Source organism: Thermobia domestica, chromosome 13 (genome assembly GCF_964235325.1).
Source record: "Thermobia domestica chromosome 13, izTheDome1.hap1.1, whole genome shotgun sequence".
Taxonomy (NCBI): domain Eukaryota; kingdom Metazoa; phylum Arthropoda; class Insecta; order Zygentoma; family Lepismatidae; genus Thermobia; species Thermobia domestica.
In genome coordinates, this window is record NC_137466.1 from 115393676 (window position 1) to 115415240 (window position 21565).

Sequence of the window (21565 nt, forward strand, 5' to 3'; positions counted from 1 at the left end):
ATCGTCTAAAGATCGCTGTATTTGACGGCTGAACTCGGACAGGGATACGCTTGGCTCATCTCGTATGCGGTACTTTATTTCCGGTAACTCTTGACGGATCTGAACCAAATTTGGTGAGCAAATAGCGCATTGTTTCAGGCAATGGTTTCCGTAGGGTGTGTTACGGAATTTTAGAATTTAAAAATTAAGCATTTAATACATTGGATTCATTTATATTGAGCTGAATTTGAATGTGCTACTCACCTAGGAAATGTAATGTTTCTACCACCGGTTGTGTTCGATCTTCAGGCCACTTCTACTGACTACTGCCTGGCATCGGAGTTTCCAGTGCTGGAGACTGCATTGTAGGTGGACCATGAGTACTGCATCTCACTCTTCTTTATAGGCTTTCCACAGACCGGACACTGTGGACTCGACGATGAGACGGCGCTGCTTGAGGGGTCTGAAAGCACAATAGTCAACTGGGCTGGCATCTGGACTTTAGACAGGGATGTCAGAGAGAGGAGTTGCAGAAATTCCAGTTTACTGTTCCATACGACAATAAAATTCCAGCGATGCTTTCGCTGTGTGGCTATATGCCTTGTCTTAGTGCAGTTCAGCCTGGTTTACGCGTTGTCCATACAATACTGCGATTTCATACTGGTACATTTCAGTCTGATTAGTCGCGTAGTACGCAGTATTTACTTTCACGTTTTGCTCCACCTTTCGGGGACGTAGTTTTCCCATATACGAGAAACAAGCCACAATCATGAACGCTTTTGTGAAACTCTCTGCGCACTGGTGGAAGAACGTATTTCGGCTCTTGGCATCAACAGGTCTGTATGGAATGGCATGAACTTTACAACAGTATGTGAGATAAATCCACGCCTCATCAAGGGTAGTAACCAATTTTCATCGATTACCCGCGAGATGACGTTCATACAGCCTACTGCAGTTCCTTTTTCGCTCAGTCACACGACACGGTTTCGGCGCCTGGACACTGCTTTTGCAAATGACTGTGAGGCATAATTCCCTGTGAATAGCGCCGTTGATTGTCGCCTGCGATGTGCGGCATTTGCTGGCCGTCGCACGCTTTGTGTGGGGATTTTCGAAGGTCACCATACGCCAATTCACACGCAACAGCGGAGGAGTCCTTTTCACGGGAGGCCAGTTTCTAGTGCTCTACGGGAGGCCAGTTTCTAGTGCTCTGGTAAGACTAGGACTCTGTGCCACATATTTCCATATAATATGATTCTACGCAAAAACTACGAACTTTACACATGTCTACGATGCGCGACGCTGTGAACTTAGCGTCGGAAAGGGCCACAATGTACCACTCCCAGAATCTGTTCAGTTTCGGCTGCATCAGACTACGCTCGACCACACTGCTCTACTGAGTGACTAATGAGACACTGTTGCTTACCTTGTGGCAATTTCACAGCGACAGGTTGCGTATACGCGGTGCAGTTGCATATTGTCTTCGGCTCGATATAAATGAATCAACCTCTGTAATTAGTGAAAATCAACTTTGAGGCAGACTCTAGCGGTCAACGCGTCTAGCGGAAGCAATAATGCTCAATAGTATACACTATTTCATAGAAATTTATAGTCACTACTTCATCATTATTTGTTGGTCACTTGCCCCAACTGAGAAGGTTCCATGGTCCACAGTCTTCAACTAACCTCTTCGTCTTCACTACGATTTTGCTGTTTTGATACTGTTCCTCAACTGTAGCTTCCTTCCTCCCCTGCCTTGCTTTTCTTGCACCATACCCTCTAGCACGTTCCTCATGATACAGTTCCTCCTCAGCCAATATCCCAGCCAGCTTCACTTTCTCTTTTCAATTACATCTAAAACTGTTCTTTTCTCCTCATCTTTTCTAACACCCTTACCTGCTCGACCCAGCTAACTCTCTCCATTCTTCTTCGCACCCACATTTCGAAAGCTTCCCGTCTTTTTTCATCGCTTTTGCGTAATGCCCATGTTTCTACTCCATACAGCACAATACTCCACACGAAACCTTTTATGAGTATTTTTATCAAATCTTTATTCAAGGTCCCACAATAATAATCTTCTCTTAAATGCTGCTCTCGCCATTCATACTTTTTCTTTCATTTCATTTCGCATTTCACATCACCACTAATAGTACTAGCTAGGTATCGAAAACTAGTCACCTGTTCTATTTTCTCCCCTCCTACTTCTATAGCTGACACTAATTGTTTTACTGCAACCATCACTGCTATTGTCTTTCTACCATTTATTTTCATCCTATTATTTTCATTGCCTTTTCTGAAGTTTTATACCACTGTATTAATTTTCTTTTCAAGTTCCTAACAAGAGACATATCATCTGCAAACCGCATATACCTAATCATTCTATCGAAATAGCAGCATCATTATGTAGGATCTTCTTCACTATCTCTTCTATGTACAGTAGACGCCCGCCGCATCGCGACTATCCAGCCTAGTTTTCTTTTATCGTAATTAAATGAGGAAAGCAAGGCGTTGCATTGGCAACATTGCCAAGGCATTGGAAGTGGGCGTCTGCTACGATTCTCCTACGTGTCGTGTGCAAAATACAAGTTGTGACAGGAAAATAGCAGTGTACTGCTCCTTGTTCGTTGTTTCGTCAGTGTGTAACGGGACCTCAATACAGTAGGTTTGCCACTGTCCCCGATTATAACTGTGGAGTACGTACAGTACTGTATTAGTACATTGCTCTCGGGGTATGCTTAATGAGTTCACAGAACCCCGGCCTATTTGGCTTTTTGTTATCCGACATGCCCTTCCGCCAATTAGACCGGATACTCGGAGTCTACTGTATACATTAAATAAACGTTGGCGAGTGACATCACTGTCGAACTCCGCTTCCAATTGCACTCTCCTGTCATTTCTTCCTCTACTCTTTGGTTCTCCACTAAAAACCTTTGGAGATTACGCCCATTTGTCTCACGCAAATCTGTTGGCAGATAATTATTTTTAAAATTTGTAATTTTATATAAGGGATACGGGTCGTTTTCCATTCTAAAATATATTTAAACGAGAACATCGTTTCATCTGTTCTCTCAAAATATTTAAATAGTTTTATTATTTAACAAGAAATAAAGAAGTGTTCGAAAATTATTGTGTATATTTCATTTCGTGTAATCAATATCTTGAACTCTATCATTTATATCTTAAGTGTTTCGACAAGTCTAACACGCAACTATGTTTCTCGAATTCTGTGACATGTTCTTTGGTTCAATTTCTTTCAGTCACATATATCTATGTTATGTCTGAACTAGAATTATCACTTCTTAGCTTCCTTAACCTGGTTACATTAATTTTACCTATGTCTTCTTTTTATACAAATTATTTCCCTAATACCTGGGTTGTATTCGAGAACCTTGGTCACGTAGCAAGATGATTCCAAACAATGTGACAATTTAAGTGAGAGAGGAACGTTTTCTTTAAAAGCGATGAGTAAAGTGTTTAAAGCGTCTAGACTATTAGATATCCAGTGTTACTCAAATAATGTGATTTTTGATGCGTAAATTGCATTTTATTCAATAAAAATACCCGAACTTCATACAAATTCCTCGGTCAAAGTTATTACAAAAACTTTCCTCCCGAAATATTGGTTCTTAAACTTCCCTTTCCACCTCATCTCGTTTTCTCCATACAGAAGGGCAATTTACTCAATTATTTTTCGTTGAGCTATCGAATCTTAATAAAATCAGAAGGGTCTATCATCTGAAATAATTATATTTGTATTAGTTAGGCCAAAAGAATATCTACAAAGAGAATATACTAGAAAAAAGTCAGGCTGAAGCAGAAAACAATAGTAATAATGAATACACAAATAGGATTTGCATCAGAAAAATTCTCAAAACTTTGGGTGATTATTTCAGACTACTCAAAAATAATATAGAAATTTGAATCTATCCTGCAGATAAAAGTAGAACTTACTCCACTCAAGCGTGCAGAAAATTCTCTAACGAGCTATGAAAGCTATTACACCAATAGTTCCTCTTCAACCGAAAATTACGAAGCAGTCTATGAAGAGTCATATACCTGGATGATAAAATTTAACATTACAACTTGAATTAATAACGCGAATATGCATCTATCTCATTGGGAATCTAACTTCAGGATTCATCAATGGATATTTCCCCAATCTTACTCAGACTGAATGAAGTGAAGAAGCCTACCACGATAAAGATTTTACTTCTAAAAATCTATCATCCAAATTTTCTCACACGATATCGTCCTAACTTCGCTTTTTCATAACTGTATTATAAGGAGAAATAACTTCTTTCCTATGCTTGGATGTGAGACCTGTCTATTTTAGAAACATGTTACAGGCCTCAGAAGCTATTATATACGTTCTTTCCATCACTGTGCAGTTGTAATTCCTCCAATCTCATCTTTCTCTTAAGATGTATCTACTGTCCAGCACTCTGCGTTAACTTCTCTATCGAAATATTTTTTATCGACCACCATAATTTTGCGATACAAATATTTCTCATTTACCGTACCCGAACGTCAATCTCGCGTACGGGTACCCTTTGCAAGTCAATCTTTGATCTCATTCTTTGTGTTTGTATTTCACAATTTCTCCACTGAAATTTTTCTACTTCTAAAAAAAACGGGAACACGTATATTTTCATTCTGTCTGCTAACTGTGAGTATGGCCGCCTGCAGCCCTTTTTATTTTTAAATCTTTTATTTTTTTCAATAATGATGATGATAATAATTTATATTACTTTGCGTTTATTTATTATTATTATCTTTTATTTTTTCCCAAATGCTACTATTATTAGTTTTGCTATTTTTCGTTTTATTTTTATTGTCTTTTTATTTATCCCAAACTTACTCTTTAAACCTACATAATGTATATTCTTCTTATAACTCTTTCAAGTCAGATTTCACTTAATACCTTGGTACTTTCGATTATCCCACTATATTTCAAATTACAACTTTATACCTATAGGTTGCTCTACAGTGATTTTCTGCTGACCGTTCTCCTCCCTTCTTACTACAATTTTCTTCTCTCTTGATATTTTATGCAAATATGTATCTTTACATATACCCATCTTTGCTAACCATACTTTGGTGTTGTTACATACTTATAGGGATGGAATTTTAATTTCTACAAAGCATATAAAGGTATACTTCAAATGTTAGTGCATATATTATTGTTTTAAGTTCATATATTATTGTTTTAAGTTCAGCATATTCTGCAAGTTTCAAAATCAAATTTAGATTAAAACATTGCAATAAACTCGATGTTTATCTGTATCTTCACTGTACTTAAATGACTTTGCACCAAAATTGGGCTTCCATATGGGAATATGGAGGAACGCTAATTTTAACAAGGCCATAACTGTCGCGCGCTCAATTTTTCAATGACAATAAATAATGCTAACTGTGCGGTAGAACAAGCAATGGTTGAAGGACGGAATAGGTCTTTCAAACCCCTCCGCCCCCTATTTCTTCGCTCTGTGCATCTTCTTTAGTGCTGAAACATTATTCCAGCCAACTGCAAGTTTCTGCGAAGGATTTTCTTGCTTCTTCTAAGTTTATTTCATTTGTCTTTCTTTCTTGGAATCTTTTTATCGAATAATGTTGCGGAATGTGCTGTTTGAACCAGTTTTCTACGAGTTTCGTGTACATACACATACGAGCTTGGAAAAAAGCGGTTGGGAAAAATTGAAATTTTCGAATATTTTACAACATTATGCTTTTAAAATGAAAAATATTTTATATTTACTAGTTTACAGTTAAGATCATTGAGTGCTTATGTTTCTTGTATTAGAATAGGAAAAATTTGTGTCAACAAATATATGTGCACCACTTCTTTAAAGTTAGCACCGTGATAGAATGGAGTTATGGCTACAAAAGATATAAAATAAAATTAATTAAGATAGACACATTTAAATTATCTTAAGCAATCTTAGAAGTGTTAAAATAACGGGGCCAGAATCATTTTAGTTAATACTGGTATGTTAAAATCAAATATACATTTTATGGAGATACGTATCTTACTTGTACTGTGTAAAATATCTGGAAATTTTGAACTCATTAAAAAATCTTTCGGAAATATCAGCAAAAACCGGAAAATATGTATAATTTAATAACTATTTCTTCGCCTGATGTTAATCTTATTTGCTGTAACGTGTCTGCAGCGTATATACGATGTATTTCGCTAGCTGGAAAAGTACTTAAAGCACCAGGTTTTAACTTTACTTTTTACTTTTCTGATTTCTGGTAAAAATCACTCTATTATTTCAGGGCTAATAGTGGTCTGGTCTCTAAGCACACGAAAAGGTGACCAAAATCTCATGATGCCCTTTTTTTCTTTGTCAATTTCTCCATCACCTTCCTCTTTGTTTGTTGTTTTGTTTCTTCTTTACTTCTTCTTTTTGAGCTTCCTCCTTTCTTAGGTTTTCTAAGTATGCTTTGTAGTTATGGTAAGGAGACTTAGCAGATGTAAGAAGATTCTGAGTAAGTGGAACCAGTTCTGGCCTATTTCCGAATTTCTTCATCCCAGACATTATATTTAACTTAGCATTGAGAGTTCTCAAAGCCATGCAGTATTCAAATTCATCACCTACTATTAAGAAGAACATACAAGAAGTGTAACACAAGACCAACATGATGAACCACACACACACAACGTTGACCGGAGTGTTAACTATTACGAGAGAAAACTAAAAGACTATTATGATAGAAGAAAGGATAGACACAGAAAGGTTCTCAACCCCACCTTGAGAGCGTAAGCATCCACCAACCATCCACTGTGCTTTAGAAAGAATAAAAGCTAAAGTGAGAAAAAACTGGCTGTTTCACATGCGGCAGCAAGTACTGAAGCTTTCAGAAGAGTAAAGAGTAACAAGTTTCCGCCTTTTTCCATTTATTTTTATATTTTTCTTAGAAAACTGGCCAAACATAAATCACACGAAAAAGTCACTTCACCTCCCCAAAAAAGTAACTTTTAGTGGCAAATTTGAAAAAAAAAAAAAGTAACTTTTAGTGACTAACTTGAAAAAAAGTAACTTTTAGTTTAAAAAGTGACTCGCTATGAGCCCTGTTATTTGTATATTTTTCGAACAACTTAGAAAGAGAGATGATCTTATTTACACATACATATACACCGCACAAGTGTAAATTTGAGTAGCGAGAAATATATTAGAGAATTCAACATGTGAAACATCCGTTTGTTATTAAATACTAGTAAAATACCCGTTCTTAGAACGGGGAGAATACATTTCATTTTGGACATAAAGGGCACCAAAACTATCACTAATGAACTGGAACCCCAAAAACTATAAATTCGACACTAGTATCAATCATTTTCAATTACTTTTACATGTAACTCTCCCCCTTTACATGTCACTTTACATGTTACTTTTACATGTCACTTTACATGTCATCTCAGCGACCGCAAAAATTATGGATTTGACACTAATATCGGCCATTTCCAATCATTTTTATGTATCTTTTCCTCCCTAAAGTTGTGGGCCTGAATTTGGATTTAAACGGCATCGGAAGTGTCACTGTTCTTCTCAGCAACCTCAAAACTATGCATTCGACACTTATATCGGTCATTTTCAATATATATCCCCCGTTTCTTCCTTCAAATTGTACCTTCAAAGCGAAATGATAAAAACCGTGCTAGGCCCGAATCCCATCTATGATGAAAATTTTATTGAGATCGCTGTGGTGGTTCAGATGTTGTTAAGTTGCAAATTAAGGGTAAGGGGGAAAAAATAAGGAATGTTCATGTGTGTGCTTCATCAGGTGCTTTGTCGGATCTGTTGGTGATTCTTAGTACTATTTGATTGTATATGCCATGCATGAGTAGATGTAGAAATGTAAAAGGGGCAAAAGATTTACCCAACCCTATTCATTTTGTACGCGGTTTTCAATGTTAAAACGCAGTTTTCTTGAAAATGCAATTTTGTGACATTCCTTCCCTTTTTTCCCCCTTACCCTTGAAATATAGTCACTTTCATTTTTATATGATTTGTCATACTAGAAAACAGGTATTTGTTTACATACAAAAATTTGTGCATGAAGTTCATATAAAATTCTATATTACAATATTAAATAATAGTAATATTGGTTAAAATTAACAAAATTTCACCAGATCAAAGAGCACATTAAGAACTCTGTTTCATTCAAGAGGCCTGTTTGTTGCAACAGAAACGCTTCATGATGGTAGATGTGTATGCAGCTCTTCAAAGTCCTGTAATTAATGCACATCAACGAATAAACGACTAAAAAGCATATAAAGGAAATGAGTGCCGACTATTAATTTTCAAGAACAATTACAACAGTTTTATTTTTCGATTGCTTCTTTTTTAAATATTCCCTTAATAAAAACTTACACTTTCATGCCTTTGAGAAAAAAAAAACGGTTCCATTACTAGTAAAATTAACCTAATACAAAGATCTTTGTTATTTTCCCAAATTTTCCGGTAAGAAACCGAAAAAAAAATTTTTTTACCAACGGGTTCAAAATTTACGGAAATTTTACAACACTAGCTCGGACACTGCTTCCCTCAGTGAAATGCTTCTTTCGGGCGAAGCACTGGGTATAGCAGAATTACAATACATCGCTCCAGTTCGTGTCGACAAAACCAGTCTTAAATTGTTCCTACAGTGGTACCAATCCTATAAATACCATTTTTGAAATCTGCGACTCTTCCTGTAATAGATCTCATATCCAGAGGTTCAAGGTCGACCTTTGGTATAGCACCAGCTACAAAAGTACCAATATCATTATCATGCAACGGTCTCTCTGTATTTGCTACTATTTTCTCTGTTTCACGTTTTACTCCTTTGTGTACATGATTTCTTTCTGAATATGTTTTCTTTCTTACGAATGGAGTCCATAATTTTAAATTCGTAGTCCTCATAGTCATTTCCTGCAACTTCAGCGCAAATAGCATGTACAGGACGAAGACATACGCTGCAGGAATGGACACCAGTGGTTTTCTTTCCACAAACAGAACAGATCAATTGGTCAGTTTCATTTCCTTCAACTGGATGTTCTAAATCACATGAGAGACCAGGTTCTTCATTGTTATTTTTTCTATTGACATTTCCGTCTGCGTAGTTATGCAGTTGCACCAGCTCTTCTTCTGTGGTTACAGAGTTCAGAACTGTGTCTGGCAGACCAAAATTTAAAAGTCCTACTTTGGTTCTCCACCAAATAACGCACGGTAAGGTGATCTTCCAATAATTCCGTGAAATGAGTAGTTCTTCTGCCATTGAACGAAATAATAAGTGATTGATCAACTTTTTCCTCTGTTGTCTTGCATCCAGCTACGTAACATATTTTCAACACTTCCCTGTTGATTATTTCCTTCAACACTTCCCTGAGCCTCTGCATGTTGTGGTCTTCCGTGAACGATTTTGTAGTCTTGCCAGAATTCCATCAATTCCTTGATTATCTCTGCAGAGAACTCTCGGCCACTCACTTTGTAGTATATGCAGGGTACCAAACTCAAAAAATATTTTCACAAGTTCAGTCGCTACTTCAGTTGGTTTTTTGGTACGCAGTGGTCTCAAGGAGAGAAATTTGTAAGGAAGTGTCACGTTTCACACAAGGTCGGGCAGTTGTACGGCCTCTTTGTAAAAAGCCTGAAGATGTCAGGACGAACGCCATAATTATAGTTATGCACTGAAACACAAGTGTTGCTGCATACAGTATGCGTGAGACACGTGGCTGGTGCGGAATAGGCTGATTGAGAATTACGTTCATTATTTTACAAACGGATGACGTTTTGTAAAACTCCTAGGCTCTTTGTAAAAAAGGTTGAATTTACAAAAAACCTGCGACATACATGTAAAACGTGAATTTATTTGTGGAAATGGAACGTTTCGGTCTTCGTAAGACCGCAAGTACTGCATACGTCATTGTCTGATATAAATTCTGGTTATAGTGTTTACTGTACTACGATCTTCCTCGAAAATATGTGCAATTTTTGATCTTTCAACTTTACACTGTCCAAGACTATTTTCACTATGTTGTCTTGGTTCTTAGCCAATCGAGAAACGTGGCTTTATTTCGTCGTAGAATCATGTTGATATTGAAGAAATGTTTCTCCTAATTTACTTGTTTGCGTATGTATGTGTATATGTGTATTACATCTGCTGAGTGTTTTAACTGTGCGACAACGAGCGTGAAAAATCTGAAAGAATTATCTTCAAAATATTCAATGACAAAAGCTACGTCATAGACTTTTTTTCACATGGCAAGAAAACTGCGTATAATAGTACCAACTCATACAATACTCTAACACTAAATAAAGATTAACACAGCTAGAATGCAAATATCTAGTTAGAAAGCTTATTGGTGTTTTAAGAGTATTCAAACGATTGGAATCAAACTGTATGCTCCAAATATACCTTGTAATAAATTAAACAATATTACATTCACAACTTTTTGCAGAAATGTAAAAAGAGCATTCTGCAAGAATCTATCGGCTGTAAATATTACTTCGATGAATGCTGATAATCGAAGGGATTCGGAAGAAATTGGACAATTTATTTATAAGGGGATGTGGCTTAGACTATGGACGCTAGGAGCCGATCTACTGCTAACATGACTGTTGAGAAGCTGTGAAGAAGAGCACAGGACTTTATTGCATCGAAAGGGTAAATACTGTGTATCACTTGAAAATAGCTCGTTTCATCAAACGTTCCTTTAAGATTTTGTGGCCAACAGGTGATAGAGACCAGAAGTATTTATTTATTTATTGGATCCGTCGCTGCTATTCTAAAGACGGGTGTAGCAGTGGGCTTTTTCCTTCCTTCTTCACATTTTCTGCTTGACTTCTAGACTTTATGAAGGGGAATACAATCTCTTTTTTCCTGATGTCAATTAATTCATATCAAATACACAGAAAGTGTTCGTGAAAGCACCTTTTTGTATCGAAGCACACCGTAAAGCAGTTCCTCTTGAACTCATTCTTATACGCTGGGGAATATGGTTTGATACTGTGATATACTATCGCGATATGTTTGAAAAATAAAAACCGTTGTACGAGGCTTTGACACATCTGATTTCAAAGTCATTCAGTAAAACAAAAATGCTTTTTTTTAATCGTCATTAAGACGAATTTGACAATGATCAAGTCATTTTCTGGTGCTGATGTCAATTCACACATTAGAGACCTAAGGGTTTATTGATTACCGAGGGCGAAGGGCTAGTTGGAAGGATTTCAACTGCACTCAGTTAATTGTGAATTTGAATGTTGTCTAATAATATCTCTTGACGTTGTGCGCTCTGGTTACAATTTTTTATTTTAACAGAAAACGTTTCATATTCGTGGTATTAAACACAGAGAAACAACTCATAATCTACTGCAAAGCGAATTACAGAAAAGCAGAATCTCGAAAACAAATACACAGAAAGTGAATCAGTTCACACAGTGGAACTATATAGAAAGTGAGTTTTCAATATTATTTTTCTGTGAAAACAATTTACTCAGGCTTTGAAAATACTAGATGTAGATCGCAATTTAACGTCCCTGCGTTATTATTAAGTTGGGTATGTTGAAGAGTTTCAGTATTTATAGAAATGTTAATATCACCGAAACACATTTTGAAAAACAGTATCAGAAAGATAAAACTACAATTTCCATTTTCAAATCTTCCGTCACTACTCTGTTGCATTTTTGAAAATTCCCTCTTGACTATATTTGTTAATGTGTATCTTGACACATTTAATAATAAAGTTGCACCCTGTATTTCATCCCTTTAAGCCTAGACGAATCTGGTATCTAAATATAATGTTATATGGTAACAAAACACTCAATGTAATTATCTATGAACATGACATAAAAACAGAGACAGTCAGTCAGTCAGCTGGTCAATCCTTCCTTTCTTTTTCTCTCTTTTTCTATCTTTTTCCTTAGTCTATTCTATGACGACGAGAATTTCGGTGTTGAAAGCTAAGTACCTTAATTCAAAGCTTTCTTTTTCAACAAAAAAATATTATTAATTATTATTATTATTATTATTATTATTATTATTATTATTATTATTATTATTATTATTATTATTATTATCAAGTAAATGTTTCTCATTCCTATAACCGCAAATCAAATTATTGCCTTAGTGTTCTGTGATGCAAAATTGTGTAGTTGCTTTGAATTACCTTTTAATCCCTTTACCTTTTCCACTTTTTTAGTTCTTTAACTTTTTTTCAAGACTTAAAAGTAAGCTGATGATAAGGGCCAAGATCCTCAAGTATCAAGGGGTGGTACGAGAAGTTCAAAGAAACGGGAAGTGTGTCATTTTCCACACAGTGAAAGGCCAGGAACGAGTGACGATGTGATTCACACGTTGCAGGACAGCGTAGCCAGGAGTCCAATGAAGTCGCTTAAATGTAGGTCATTGGAACTGGGAATACCGAAGTCACCGTTACACAAAATCGTACGCAAGAATTCGAAGGCCCGGCCCTATAATTTAAAATTTGTGCACGAGCTGATAGAGGAAGACTGTGACATGAGAATGGAATTCTGAGAGTCAATGATTTCCCGCTTACAAGAAGATGGTGACCTTCTGTCTCGATTTCTGTTTTCAGATGAAGCCATATTTCATCTGTCGGGAAAAGTGAACAGTCACAACTGATCAATTTGGGGGGTGGAAAATCCACGTGAATTCGAGGAGCACAAGCGGGGTAGTCCCAAAGTCAATGTGTGGTGTGCTGTTTCAATGGACCACATTGTCGGCCCTTTTTTCTTCGAGGAAGAGACGGTAAATGGTAACAATTATCTGAACATGCTACAGACATTTCTTTTGCCAGAACTTACTAGGTTAGGCATCCTTAATGATGTCCACATGCAACAGGATGGGGCACCGTCGCACTATACCCTTCAAGTTCGACAGTTTCTTTAGGAAGAATTTAAGGAGAGATGGATTGGCCAAAGAGGACCCACAATTTGGCCTACAAGATCACCAGATTTATCGCTTTGTGATTACTGGCTGTGGGGACACGTGAAGACCAAGGTGTATTCGCAGAAGCCAACTAATCTGCACGATCTCAAGAACAAAATAACTTATGTGATTCTGAACATTCCAGACGAGCACCGCCAACACGCAATTTTTGGTTTCCCGAAAAGACTGCAAGTGTTTGGACGTGAATGGTGCACAATTGGAAGTTTGGCGATGAACCTTAACTAGCTGAAACAAAACTTTGAACCTTTCTGTACGTACAGCAAAAAGTATTTGTTAATACATTACGTAGTTTCCAAGTTACAGAGTTTTATTTTCCTGCAGGACTTTATGGACTTCCGGTGTATATATATATATATCAACTGTATATGATTTGATCCTTTTCTTTTATAAGAAGATACCAAGCGTCACCTACATTCTGACGCCACTGTTAGCAAAGGCAACAGGAACGTTTTCCGATTTCTATTTATATTATCATTTTGACGTCTTTCTAGCTAGGTTAGGCACTCTCCGTTGCTGCGTTGTCTATGGAAAATAGCTGCTCTACATATAAATGCCTAGGTATATTCATTCAAATTAAATTTACTATCGACGGTCGGCATTCGCTTAAGAATTATTCTTTTAAGTTCACATTCTTTCAATTTAGTTTCAATTAGGTATTAAAATTATATTTCTGGGGTTTCGTATGCGTGGCCATTTAGCCCGTCACATAAATAGGTATTATTTCCTTCGGCGATCACATTGCCTGGAAAACTGAGGAAGGAAGAATGAAATTAGGAAGCGGCCTGGGGCCTGTATGTTAGGTACGAACCTGGCACTTGCCTAGTGTACATGAGGAGAAACAAGGAAACCTCACTCAGGGTGGCTGGCCTGAAAAGGATTTTATATCTTTCTGATCGAGTGTTCTCACAGGATATCTTAAGTTATTTTTAACTTAAAATTCTCAAATCATGTTACGCCATTCTTTGAAAAGCTGCAATAGCTGAAGATGCAGCAACGGCGAAAATTACACTCGTTGGTACTGCTGTATAAAACACTTACTTTTACAGAACCTTCCTATCTTCTAAAACATCTTTATTTTTTAAGCGATTTCCATGAGAGGGACACAAGATCACGTTTTAATAGCCAACTTGCAATTCCTATCCATAGATCAACTTATTCCTCCAAATCATTTATAATTTCAACGTGTCGTGATTGGAATACTTTGCCAACCTCGGTACGTGAGTCAAAATCTTTAGCATCTTTTAAAAGAGCAGTTTATAATTTATTGTTATCGAAGCAGGGTTGAATGGACACAGAGACAGAAGAGCCAATAGAGAAGCTTGTCATAAAGATATGAAAGCCAACACTTATTACATATTATAACATGTATGTACTTTCGTGTAGCAGTATATTTGTGTGTGTGTGTGTGTTCAAGTGACAGTCTGTTTCTTGTTTTTTTTTACTTTTTAACTTTTTTTTTCTTTTGCTATTTTTAGCTATATCTTTTGATTTTTCAATTTTGTGTCATGTTTAGGTGGTAGATAAGGCTACATATAGCCTTAACCTCGACATGTAAAATAAGTCAAAATAAATAAATAAATAAATAAATAAATAAACCCTGGACCGCTCGCACAAAAGGCGAGAGCGTTAGCGACTACGCTACGCAGAATCATCAACTTAGTTCCAAGTTCTTGGGTTGGTTGTAGGTCACTGGTGATTAATACACTATATTCAAAATCTCACTTCTAAGTCTTGCGAAAATGATACAACTTCCTTACAACTTTGAAGAAGATTTTCTCCAATGCCGAAATCAAGAAAGCTTTTCTTTTCGGATTTATTCTCTTGAATTAACTGTACTGAATGAGCTTACTGTATTCTGTACACTTCTTCTTTCATTATATTTAGTCCAGTTCCATCGTTCTTACGATCAGCCAGGTCAGAAAAAAAAAAAATAGATAAATGAAAACTTTTCGTTTCAAACTCACGAGTATGCCTTGTAGGCTAAAGAAGACGGATGACTAACAAAAGGGTAGAGGGTGTATTGAAATAAAGCACATGCCGATATGAACTAATCTTGACATAGATTAGTCTGTGAATCAGATATATGATGGAATAAACAAAAATTACAATGGAATATTGTATCGAGATAGTTATGTCGAAAGGACATCGATTATTAACAAGATTATATAAGATTTAAATAAAATATTCAGGTTAAGTTAAGTCTATAGAGAAAAATAATTGAAAGAGAGTGTAAAATGATGACATATTCGTAATTATTGTATGATAAGATAGCAACTGATTAAGGAAGTTGTTCTCAATCTTTTCTGGCTGATGACACGCTTACTGAACGCTTACAAAATTGCAACATTTTTATTATTATTAATAGTAATATAAATTATAATAGTCTAAGACAATAAGTTTCTCTAAAATAGTGACTCTATGTAGTACTGAATTCTGTTTCTGCTAGACATTGACCGGTACAATCTACCTCAAAATCGATTTTAACTTGTTATGCTTTGTGACTTTTAAATTTTTAAATTTCGCGAGGCTCAAGTGCAGACAATTTTTCAAGAAAATGGGCTTAAGTGCAGCAAGAAATCACTATTTTTTCTGGAAATTCTGTACCTCGTTAACTCATTTTGGATAGTCTAATACAGTGGTTCACAGTAATTTCACAGTTGCGGACCCCACTTTATTTTTAAGGCATGTTACGGGCTCTAGACCTTTTAAATTTCAATATGTGCATACGAGTAGTAGTTAAGACGTAGGTAACAATATTACCAACAATTAAGTTACTAACTTTTACTTATATTACAAGCATACGACATAGGTAGTGGCGTCAAGGGAGATTTAAGTACTAAATTTCATATCCTTTAAGGACAAGTGTAATTTTTATGTGTGTTTATTTTTGCATAATATCTTGCTCAAGGGGTATTTGAATGACCTGGAATCCTCCCTTGCGTATGCCACTGCGATAGCTATATAGCAGGATTGACAGATCTTACGTTTCTCCCGTAAGCATAACGTTAAGTCTCTATTACGTTATATGTTTCCCCGTAAACGATTTCTTATGTGTTTTCAAATAAATAAAAGAAATTACAGTCCTGGACATCTTTTAACTTTTATAGTTAGTACGAAGAAAAAAAATTAATTAGAGGAAATGATTTCTCGCCTATTGTTAACAACGCAACCAACAATGTAACTTAGTATTGAGAGGAAAAATGCAACAGGCTGCGTTCTCTACCGGACACTTCAACCTTATGTTTAAGAATAATTTGGTTTCAGTATCACCTTCATCTCTCAATACCATCTGGATTACATTATAATTTCGATAAATCGTGATATACTGATATCAGGAACAAAGTACTGCGAACTAACAAAAACAGAACTTCAAATGATTCTGAATTCCGAACAGCAAAAAATGGGACTACTACGGGATACAAATTTTTCATTAAAGTTGAAATAAAAGGCGTGATAACATACTTGGTTGGTTGGATTTGAATTTACCATCGCTTTCAGCACAGAGGCTATATGATACGAGGACCTACAGAATAACGTGGGATCCGAAACATATGAGCTACCGAGAATTGTAATATGCCTTTTGCGTTTTGTCTTTTGCAATTATTTTTGATGAAACTGCCCCAGCAAATATCTAATGAAACTGCAGTTGTTGCATGTTATTATGTGAAACCATATACTATATGCTTTCCTTATATGTGAATTCTACATATCACATCTTCCTTTTCCCCGTGAATATATATATATATATATCTTGAAAAATCTGGCATATCTACCATACTGGCAGGCACCTCCGCCTATAGTGTAAGCCCTTCCTAAATTTAAAAGGGAGTTTTGCAATGCCGTAATAAGTAAACGTCACATTATGTTGAGCACCTACACCAAAATGTTTTGCTACAAGTTTTGGACGTTTCTTAAACTCCTTGCTTTTATCTTTAAATATTTTAGCAACTTAGTTTTATTGTAAATCTCTAGTTTTCAAATGTCGACTGAGGTTAGCTGAATTTATAAATTCCTTAGCATGTGTATCAGAGCGTAAAACATCAGCGGGGTACTCAGAAATTTGTCAAGAGGGAGAGAGTTTAAGCTCTTAATGTCATATAATTTCAGGTATAAATGTGTATACATATCTTAATATGGGGTAGGTTAATTTTCCCATATTTTGCTCAGAGGAGGTTAACACCCCGTAATCTCCCCTGCGTACGCTACTACAAAACACACATGGATTTTGGCTCCAAAGGCGATCCTCGTTTAATTTCAATGAAAAAATACTTAAAATAATCAATACCGTAATTTCCTTTTCTCGCTTTTCTATACTTTACATGTAATGAAGTCGATGTACTAACGCTAGGTCACGCACTGCGCTCCGAACTAACAACAACACCGAACCACACGCACGCCAATTCGGAGTCTTCTGTTTCCTGCTGGAAATCACTTTTGTCTTTTTAAAGATTTAGTCTTTAGCTACGTTTTCATTTGAACGAGACTTTAAAAACAACTACCTATACAATGAATGCGATACGAGCACGAACAGATTATTAACAGGCAACGAAACTGTTTGTAGTATTACGACAAACGTAACAAACATTTTGAATTTCGATATTATAAATCCCTACTCAGTTTGCTGAATTAGCGTGAACATTGACACATTTAAATATTTACCAACAGAGTTCAGGACAGTTCAGGACATGTTTAAAAAGCTGTTACATGTTAGTCGATGGATGGCATAATTGGTGATAACGCAGACTGCCAGCTTCAGTTTGTTTCTATCCCTTCCGAGAGATTGCTAATGTCACAACATTCTTTCGCTTATGCTATTGAAGAGCTTAAAAGAAAGCTGCTTTTGCAAAATTGAGCATGTTGAGTTGTAAATAAACGAACTTCCTAAATTGGTTTCACGGACTCCCAAATAGAAAAGACTGGTCTACAAGATCCTTTTCATGAGTCTGGTGTGTAATTTATGAATTACTGAAGAAGATATCAGAGTATGTTGAAACGATTTACTAAAAAGTCATTGAACCAGAGGCTACACGTAAGAAGAAAAAAAAATGAAAATGAAATCTTGAAGTTTTACGTCCCACGGTTATGCCGGTTAGGCTAAAGGAGACTGTGATGATGAGAGATGAGTGAAATGGTGGAATGAAGTGGGAGGAAACGCGAGTACCCCGAGAAAACCCACGACCACGGTGTTTGTCCACCACAAAGTCCACACGGCGCGAGCTGGGATCGAACCGGGGACCCCAAACACCGGAGGTGAACGCACTACCACTGAGCCACCGGGCCCCCTGCTAAACCTAAGAAACTCAAGTCATTTATAGTCTAAGAGCATGTACAGACAACATTCTACATAAATGATCTGATCACTAATAGTTAAAAAAAAAAACTATGATTGTTGATATTGGTGTTTTTTAAAAGAACTAATTTAAAGGAGCTCTGTAACATCTTTGTAAAGCTTACGTTTTTCAATTAGTGCCTGGCAATTGAAGATAACAGCACTAGTTGCCGAAATCATATTGAAAACATAATCATCCGATTAGAATTCCCAAGGCACATTTAAAAAAGTGATTGCTAACCAGTTACATGTTTATTCCAAACATAACTTTCTGCCTATTTTGCAAATAGCAGGAAACTAACACTATTTAACCTCGAGGAGCGCGCTTGCCTATAAAGTGCGAAACAATTGATTTTCAGTATATTCAGTGTTGTCATTTTTCGGTGTCAGTTGTAAGGTTTCTTCTCTAATATCCTAAAGAAATACGAAGAGCAAAGATATATAAAAAAGTAAAATTTTTCTGTTACAATTCATCCATATATTTAACATTATACTATATCGTATAAAGTGCTCAACGCGCCCGCTGTTTTTATGGTGTAATGCGCGCCCTCATCCTCCTAACACGTTGTAAAATTCACGCATTGAATCCTTTATTACATGTTAAAATTAAAACCTTCATGTTTGCCATTTGATCCTTCTACAGAAATTCTCTATAACACAGCGTTCTTGAAATTCAAAGGCAGAAAAGCAACTTCAGTACATTCACATTGATAGAAGAACTGTTTGGTCTGTGATAAACGTTAGCATGTGGCTTGAATCATAGACTATATCTGTATTCCGCCTAATATTGCACACACTAATTGTACAGTGTTAATCATCAAATGAAGTAATAAAAAGGGAGTCTGTAATTATCGCAAATCGAAGTCACAAGAAAGAAGAGTGGAACATCTTCGAAATATTATCAACGAAACATTACTCATTTTTAGTATAGAAGGAAAAGTAAATACGTTTCAAGTTATTGAATATGTATCCCTTGCGGTATTTGAATATATGCACACAGGGTGGATTGATTTAAATCAAATTCCAAAATAAATTAATTTAAAGTGAAAAGAAGTAAAATCCCATGTATGTACTGTTATTTCGATTATGGAAGATAATAATCATAATACAATGAGACTCAAATGTATGTACAGCACAGTATGAAAACAAGTGTTTCATGCAGAGGATGATAGGGAAAATCCCGTTTTGAACGGGTAACAGGGGAATCCTGCTTTCTTCTCTTCGTAGAGTTTTCAAATCGTTAAGACGAAAATTCTTTTGTGTGCGCGTCTGTTTGTTCCCAGATAATAGGGGCGTATTTGGAGGGGCCCAATTCTGTTTCAGATTTTTTTTTTTTTATAACTTTTGGCGAAATTTACGTATTTTATATGTATTTCGTGCTGCAAGCTAGTTCCTTTTTTTTTTTTTTTTTTTTTTTTTTTTTTTTTTTTTTTTTTTTTTTTGAAATATGCCCCTGTCAAAAATCAGTAACTTTTTGTGAAAAAAGTGCCATGTTGATAAACGTTGCTGTGCTTTTTCGTTAACGATTAAGAAACATTGTTTAGGATTGAAATAGATTAATGATTGGGGATTGATTCAAACTTCCACTCCAATACTTTCACTTAAATTGCATAATTAACGTTTAATACTAATTCATAATGTTTTTTCTTCAGTTCGCAACTTGTATTATACAGGAGAAAGATTTGATTTAAATAAAAAAAAAAATCAACAAAAATTATTTTTAAAAAAAAATCACGATTTTTTCCCATCCTGTATGCAAATTAACGTATGATGAAAAAATTTGCACAAAATTATAATCCGTTTGCCACACTAAACATTCGCAATTTTGTTGTATTCTCTGATTGTTAAACAAGAATGATATCTGGACTTTAACGTACAAACACATTTACGCCATATCTGCTGGCCTTACAACAATTGCGGGGAACGTTTTGCATGGGTGACGCGAAACACGATGTATCAATTTCATTCAAGCATCTACGGATTCGTCGGGTAAGACCTGTAACGGATGTTAGGTGATAATTATTGGCATACACTTGTCTCTTTAAATTTGCCCAAAAGTCCTCAATAGGCCGAAGTTAAGGAATATTAGGAGGATTTTGATCTTTGGGTATGTAGGGTATGCCATGACTGCAAGACTTGCTGTAGCGTAGTGGCAGCCAAAATCTGGCCAAAACACCACATTGTCTCCACGATGATACGTGTTGATTAAACTGTTTAACTTTCGGCAGACAGAACTTCACATAACGTTCAGTGTTTAGCGCAAGACCAGTGGTGAAAAACTGCGGTTTAGAGTCTCATCGCAAGCCATAGCAACACCTTTTGTGGATATTTTGATTTCAGAGGAAAACGCACTGAATCAGGCATACCACCAGTTCCTAGATCGTAGTACGATTTTGGCTGCCACTCGTGATCGTCTAATGTAAAATAGGTCTCTTCGTCCATCATGCAGAGTACATCATTTTTAGCAGTGAACGTTTTGGTGACCAGAGTTCTTAAACGTTGTTTCTGAATCACAATTTGTTGTTCCGTAACCTTCGGCATAGTTTTCCGTTTACATCTAGTAATTCCCATTTTCTGTAAAGCATCCTTCACTGTATTTTTATCACAGTGAAGAAATTTCCTACCAAGTTCTCGGTACGATTTTGCCACCTTACTGCAGTAGCTCGTCGAAGTTGTCTCAACACCCTGGAATCACTTAAAGTCGATTTCTGTTCACTGCCGACCATATTTTCCACGTTCATACCCTTCTCTACTTTCGACACAATATTATACACCGTTCGTCTTGAATATCTCACATTCTGGAAGCGTTGCACATGGTCTGACTTTTTAACATTCGGATTGTCTTTCCAATATTGCCCGATTATTTTACGACGCTGCTCCTCATTTAACGCCAAACTCATTTCGTTGTGCGTCATTACTCTTCTGCACTTGCTAATGCACAACAGATACGTTAATCTTCCTGCATAGCTCATATCGTGTGCCACGGTCCATTGTTGCCAGAGTTTGCTGTGTCGCAAATTTTGTGCAATTTTTTTTTCACCATACGTTAGTTTGAACTTTCTGAGTTTTGTATTAGTGGTCTCCAAGCAAGCATTCTTGAGTTGGTTTGTTGATACAGTATTTATCGCCCCTTTAAGCTCCTAAGCTATATGGATTTATAGTTCAATGTGGGACCGAACCCACATGTGCTTCTAAGGGAATCAAAACAAGGTCTACCACAACAAAGGTGCGCTAATCATTCAGTCACAAGCTAACGACTCTTTTCATATAAAATTACATACATTTGAATGAGAGTTTAAATTT

At 36.2% G+C, this 21565-nt stretch overlaps 1 protein-coding gene across 8 annotated transcripts in view; it reads right to left on the reverse strand.

The window, feature by feature from the left end:
- Positions 1-21565, reverse strand: part of gem (transcription factor CP2 like gemini) — a 402232-nt gene that overhangs the window by 97607 nt on the left and 283060 nt on the right. The window lies entirely within an intron of this gene.